Source organism: Aedes aegypti, chromosome 3 (assembly GCF_002204515.2).
Source record: "Aedes aegypti strain LVP_AGWG chromosome 3, AaegL5.0 Primary Assembly, whole genome shotgun sequence".
NCBI lineage: Eukaryota > Metazoa > Arthropoda > Insecta > Diptera > Culicidae > Aedes > Aedes aegypti.
Genome location: NC_035109.1, coordinates 1,739,056 through 1,745,416, shown reverse-complemented (window position 1 = coordinate 1,745,416; position 6,361 = coordinate 1,739,056). Strand labels below are relative to the sequence as shown.

Here is a 6,361-nt window from a genome sequence, read left to right as displayed (position 1 = left end):
ACCAGATTATTTTTTTACTGTATAGTCATCTTTATGCACCATTACAAGTGGAACACTTTGCTAGAAAATACGTTGAACCAAGTATCGCAATTTAGTACTAATATAACATGGTCTGTTTACTATGTATTACGTATCTTTAAAAATAAGCCGCTAGAATCAATCATTTCAAGCAAAGCTAATACAATTTCCTTTCCAATAATGTACTCTTCACCACTAACTCTTCTCTATACTGTTTTAAATAAAAATCATTCGATTGAATGAGGTGGCTCATACTGCCCCATATGGTTGGTGACCACGTAGAAAAACATAGTTTTCCAAAAAGTTCCTGAAATAATTTGCAAGTTGATGTTAACATTAATTATCGACGTAACATGTAAGATAACATTTTATGGTACAAGTCACTTGCATTTAAACCATATTTTTTGCTGTTTTTCTATGCATTCCATGACGTTTGACTTAGGCGGCCCATATTGCCCCGATCACCCCTAATTATATAATAAGGTAACGTGAAGACCCCATACTCTGCGCACTTAAGGCTTTTCAAATGTTTGAAATTAATTGAAAACAAAACACATTACTCTGAAATTTTGAGAGCAAATAATTATTGATTTGGATTTGTATAAGGAAAAAATATAAAACCTTCACTAAGTAATGATTTTTATTGCAAATTTTCAAATTTTTTAAAGGGTGTCCGTGTTCCTAACTCTGCGCACTCATTTTCGCAATGCTCCTTATTCTGCGCACTCGATATTTTTTTTATAACAGGTAAAGTATTTTACTAAGAGTCAGTTTCGACAGTTCATGTCATCGCGAACAGACGCGTTTATACTATCGCTCCCGCGTATCTAACTTCGCTGCGACCGTTGCAGCTAACAGTTTACTCTCCCAATTTAACTACGCCGCCGAATTTGGCAGGCTCAGGAGTGCATTGCCATCCACCAAAGAAAGCCGACCAATAAGTGGCCAAAAGTGCGAGATTTAGTGCCTAAGTATCTCCGGTCTGTGATCAACATCCATCATACAGCGTTGTTGATAGCATCGAACAAAAGAAGTTATTTGCCTTTGTTCTTGCTCAGACGAACAACCGCCTAGTGAGTGGCATCTCGTGCTGTGCGGTTTGTTTCCATCGTGTCTGTAGAAAATATCTCCACAGTGGTTAATTAAAACTAAAGCGTTCTGTTGGTCCCCCGACATGCCGTCGGGGCTAGACCCCTTTCCCCTAGGGGACACGGGTCCGTCCAACTGTCGTGATGGGGAATTTGCAGGCCCTCTGTTTCCTGAATGGGGAGACCCTCAAGGCCATCACGGTCAATTGGTGATGATGAGAATGCAAGCTGTCTCGGGGAATCTTCCTCAAGCTCCTTTCCTCCTTCGAAAATCTGTGGAAAGTTATCTGGGAGTGAAGATAGACGGAGCCTACCCGGAAAAAGGAGGAAGCACGTACGTGCTGAAAATACGGAACAAAAATCACGTTGAGAAGCTGAAGAAAATGTCAACACTAGCTGATGGCTTTCCGATTACGATTGTGGAACATCCGGTGCTAAACGTTTCGAAATGCGTTATCAGCTGCAGTGACACTTGTGCCTACTCTGATGAGGAGCTGGTTGAAGAGCTGAAAGACCAAGGTGTTAAAGAAGTGCGGAGAATTACAAGGCGCGACGGAGGACAACGAATCCACACCCCAACCATCATACTGACAATCCAAGGCACCGTCATCCCCGAGGACATCTATATTGGATGGATCCGATGCCGTACCCGTCCGTTCTATCCCACACCAATGTTGTGTTATTGCTGTTGGGATTTCGGACACACGGAGCCCGTTGTCAGCATCAGAACAACCCTACATGCGGTAATTGCTCTGGCAAGCATAAGAACGATTTTGAAAATCCCTGCATCCTCGCCCCGTTCTGCAAACGGTGTAATACCGACAACCACCCTCTCTCAAGCCGCAAGTGTCCCATCTACGTTAAAGAGAATGAGATCCAGCACCTACGGGTTAACTTAGGTGTCTCCTATCCAGCAGCAAAACGGCAATATGACCTAAGATACGGACCCAAATCAATGGCATCTACCGTAGCAGCTAGCAACGATCGGCGTTTTACTGAGCTCTCGGCGAAACTCGATAACGTCCTGAAGGAAGTTAAAAGCAAGGATGATAAGATCGAGGCTCTACTCTCCGAAATTAAAGCCAAAGACGCCCAATGTGCTATAATACAGGTGAGGAGATGATTCTGTATAATACACAACTGTTTGTATGTATTAGTGCACTGATTGTGTTTTCACACAGCAACCATTTGCATTATGACTATGTGTGACGTCATACAGTTCGTTATCGAAAGTTTCTAAGGCTGCGTTGCTAGTCCCCCTCTCGTTACCAAGGTTGTTTAGTGTGTTGTTACTCAAACAATAACACGAAAAAATATCAGCACGGGAAGATGGCACTCGAGGTATTTCATGTAATTTACTTTTAACTTTTGTTTTATTTTAGGATGGATTTTTACAATGCATAAGATGAAACTATAAGTGAAACCGTAAAGTACTGAGCCGCGGATTACTTGCAGATAATGGGTGTACATGAATTTCACAAACACTTTGCATTAGATGATGCATTCGTGATTGTACTGCTGTAGTACTTATTCAATTTGATAGGGAAAATGAAAAAAAAGTATTTAAATCGCGAATTGATTGCCAACAAACTTATTCCTGGAATATACTTGTACGACTTTTACGTCTAGGTGTTAGCTGCTGTTTTTTTTCGGTCTAATCTTAGCTTGTTCCACGATATGGAACGTTTTGTACTCACTCTTAGCATTCCATTGGAACGGTATGACGTCACCCATCTTCCCCTCAATGTTTATCTTGATTTTTCACTGCACTAATACAATCACACACAGACCTTCTCCTCACCTCTTCTATATCACATTGAAAGACGCCCGCATCGAGCGGCTCGAAGCCACGTTGAAGCTCACACCGCAGGAACGGTTGAACACAGTAAAGGAACACGGCACTATCAAGGACCTTGTTGACAAGATCCACTCTTTGGAGTCGGAGTTAACAAGGAAGGACAGAGAAATCGCTATGATCCGTGAAATTTATGTCCCCAAAAAAGCTGGTAACATTGGAAACAAAACTACCAAGTCCGACGCATCAAACGGGCTTGATACCGGACACGATGACACCAATTCTCCAAGCACCAATCAGCCCGAATCGCACGTCAAGAAAACAGGCACGAAGAAGAAAGCCACCAAAACCGACAGTTATGAACGGCTAAACAAGCGTACCAAAAACCGTCTTTCGCCAAATACGACTCCAGAATGTATACTCGCCTCACCTGCTGACATCGAAATTTCTTCAAGTGACGAACCAATGATGAATGCATCTGGGTACATATCCGACACCTAAACATCAGATCGCCTATCTAGTCCCTTCCTAGACCTACATCTCTGCTTGCAGTAAACAGCAAAACTAGCATTGCAGTCTTCCCTCGAAAAACTTTTATTGAAACTGATTTGAAAAGGGAGCGGACTAGCCCTGTAACAGCAATTCCCAACAATCACACCCCATCATCAATCCAACAAGTAATTCTACCTACAACCCCCAACGACCTGGCAATTTGTACTGCGCAACACACCTACCCGGCGGAGCTACCGAGCAGTCGAGGCACCGCCAGTGCGGACGTTTATGCCACACCGGAACTGACGGACAACCCTCGACACTCCGTGGCGGCCGGAAGAGGGACGGACAAGGGAGGTAACTCCTATCCCCCTGAGGACAACGAGGGAGTCAAGGCACAACCAATACAGTCCGTGCCACAAGAATCTTCGCTGGATATGTATTCTGCACGACAGTCCTGCATCAGTGAAGCTCTATCGACGACCGGAAACCGAACACAACCTCGATTTGGTCCTGAAAATTTCCGCTGGCCGACGCTGCCACAAAGTACAAGGTCCAACGCAGCGTTATATGACGCATACCAACTGACACATAGAGGGACGGCTGCTCCAAAAGCAAGCTCTTCTGATCACCCTATCTGGGATGTAGAACATGCTTCTCAAACGGAATATATTGACGATACTTCTAGTCCGTCAAACCGACGTGAGGTCCCAGAAACAGTACATTCCACCAGATCACCCAACCCGAACACCAGGTCATCGTCAGAACAACCTGGCTTTCCGTACCCACAAAGGAGACCATCTTTTCCTTCTGTCAACAGTTTATTTGCAATCCAGTGGAACATGAATGGCTACATCAATAATTTACCGGATCTAGAGCTTCTCGTTAGAGAACAGCAACCAGTCATACTGGCCATTCAAGAGACGCACCGGATCAACACCAACCGGTTGAATCAGTCCTTACAAAGACGGTATAGTTGGATCGTCAAATGTAATGCGAATATTTACCATTCGGCTGCTATTGGAGTTCTATCAAGTATTCCTTTCTCCCCGCTTCAAATCAACACGGACCTACCCATTGTGGGAGTTAAACTCGAATATCCATTCCCTTTGTCCGTGATATCGGGATACCTGCCCAATGGACACCTCCCGGATCTCAAACTTGGCCTTTATAACGCTCTACAAGGCCTAAGAGGTCCAATACTAGTTATGTGGGACGTTAACGGTCATCACCCGGAATGGGGTAGTATTTCACCAAACGATAGAGGCTCACTCATTATGGAAGTAGCAGAAAAGCTTGACCTAGTTGTTCTCAATGATGGAGCCACTACCTTCACCAGAGGCCAACGGAGTTCTGCAATTGATGTCAGTTTGTGTAGTCCAAGTATAGTCAACCGATTCCTCTGGACTGCTAAAGAAGACCCTATGAGTAGTGATCACCATCCAATACTCATCCACACCAACCAACAACCCCAAGCTATTTCCCGTCGCCCGCGCTGGAAGTATGATCAAGCAGACTGGTCTCAATTTCAAGGTCTGATTGACGAACACGTTTCCGACACACCTCCGAATAATATCGAAGAGTTTCTCAATGCATTGCACCAATCGGCTTTAACAACTATTCCTCGCACTTCTCCAAATCCAGGTCGAAAATCGTTGCCATGGTGGTCTCCGGACATTAAAAAAATCATCAAAGCGAGAAGAAAAGCCCTCCGTGCTGCTAAGCGTTTGCCTAATGACCATCCAGAAAAATCCCAACTAATGGAAATCTACCGTTCCAAACGCAATGAATGCCGCCAGTGTATTCGAGAGGCAAAACAGCAAACATGGCAGGACTTCTTAGAAGGGATCAATGCTAACCAGACTGCTTCCGAATTATGGAATCGAGTCAACGCCTTAAATGGCAAACGAAGAGCCACTGGAATGACACTTCGGTTACCAGGGGGGCTCACCAGAGATCCCCTCTTGATAGCCAACGCTCTAGCTGACCACTTTGGTTCTCTATCCTCGTTGGACCGATATGATACAAATTTCATCCGGAAGAACCAAGCAACTGTCGACAGCATAAACAACCTAGTTATCCCAGAAGATAAAACTCCCCTCCGCATTAACTCTCAGTTCCGCATGGAAGAATTAAACTTTGCCCTACGCCATTGCAAGAGCAAGTCAGCTGGTCCGGACGATATAGGGTATCCAATGTTCCAGCACCTCTCTACCGTTTCAAAGGGAACTCTCCTCAATCTCCTGAATAAAACTTGGATCGAGAATACTCTACCGAAGTCCTGGACTCACAGCCTAGTGGTGCCAATCCCTAAACAAGGAAAAGCCGCTACTTCCCCTGGCGACTTTAGACCAATCTCGCTAACATGTTGCGCCAGTAAAATACTTGAACGGATGGTAAATCGCCGGTTAGTCCGTTTTTTGGAAGACAATCAATTTCTCGATCATCGGCAACACGCTTTCCGTCCTGGGCACGGAGCAGGGACATATTTTACAGGGCTAGGAGACGTCCTGCAGGATGCGGTGAGCCAAGGCTTACATGCTGACATCGCCTCTCTGGATCTCGCTAAGGCCTATAATCGCGCTTGGACACCGCACGCTATCCGTCGGCTAACAGAGTGGGGCCTGCGCGGACACATTCTTCACTTTTTGAAGAACTTCCTGAAAGGCCGAACTTTTCAAGTTATTATCGGCAACAATCACTCCACAACCCGTACTGAAGAAACAGGGGTTCCGCAAGGATCCGTGATAGCGGTTACTATCTTCCTTGTACTGATGAACAACGTTTTCCAAGCATTGCCGAAAGAAATTTACATTTTCGTTTACGCGGACGATATAGTCTTGGTCGTAATCGGCCGCACCCTCAAATTCATCAGACGAAAATTACAGGCAGCAATCTCTGCGGTAGCCAAATGGGCGGCTAACTTCGGTTTCGACCTCTCGGCGGAGAAAAGCGCTATTTCTCATGT

At 44.9% G+C, this 6,361-nt stretch overlaps 1 protein-coding gene across 1 annotated transcript in view; it reads left to right on the top strand.

The window, feature by feature from the left end:
* The window catches only part of LOC5568557 (probable 4-coumarate--CoA ligase 1), an 84,729-nt gene that overhangs the window by 47,121 nt on the left and 31,247 nt on the right, over nt 1–6,361 (top strand). The gene's annotated exons all lie outside the window — the stretch shown is intronic.